Source organism: Calidris pugnax, unplaced genomic scaffold (genome assembly GCF_001431845.1).
Source record: "Calidris pugnax isolate Ruff unplaced genomic scaffold, ASM143184v1 scaffold16, whole genome shotgun sequence".
NCBI lineage: Eukaryota > Metazoa > Chordata > Aves > Charadriiformes > Scolopacidae > Calidris > Calidris pugnax.
In genome coordinates this window covers 2,756,541-2,757,168 of record NW_015090847.1, presented here as the reverse complement: position 1 = coordinate 2,757,168, position 628 = coordinate 2,756,541, and positions in this window count along the sequence as shown.

The following is a 628-nucleotide window of genomic DNA, read 5'->3' as shown; positions in this document are numbered from 1 at the left end:
CCCCCCCTCCCAACCTCCGCGCCCGCGGAGCCGCCCACCCGCACCGAGCCGCGCCGGGGCTGGCGGTCTGCGCAGCGGGAGGAGGAGGAGGAAGAGGAGGAAGGATCCGGGGTGCTGGCGGAGCCCGGGGGGGGGGCGCTGAGGACCATCCGCCTCCTTCTGCGCGGGCGCCTTTGTGTCCCCCGGCCCCGGCGGAGCGAGGGGCCGCGGGCGGGGGAGCGGATGCGAAGAGCGGCTGGGGCTGAAGGAGGAAGAAGAGGAGAAGGGGGGTGGTGGAAGATTTCTCTCCCTTTTTTTTTTATTCTATTCTTATTTTTTGTTCCCGGTGGTCTCTCCGGCAGCGGCGGCTCTCCCCCGGCGGCGGCAGCAGCAGCACAGGCGATGACTCTGCCGCATACGAGTCGCCCGGCCGGCGGTGCGGGCTCCGGAGCCATCGCCGCGCTGTGAGGCTGCCCACCTGGAGGGGGTGAAGCCCAGCGGGGCTTTCGGCCGGAGGGGTCGGCGACGAGCGGGGAGAGGAGGTCGCCTCCCCCATCCCCACACACCCTCCGTCCTCCGGAGGAGGCAGAAGAACACGGCAGAAAAGGAGAGACTTTTTCTTCTTCCCATTTTTTTTTTTTCCTTTTTT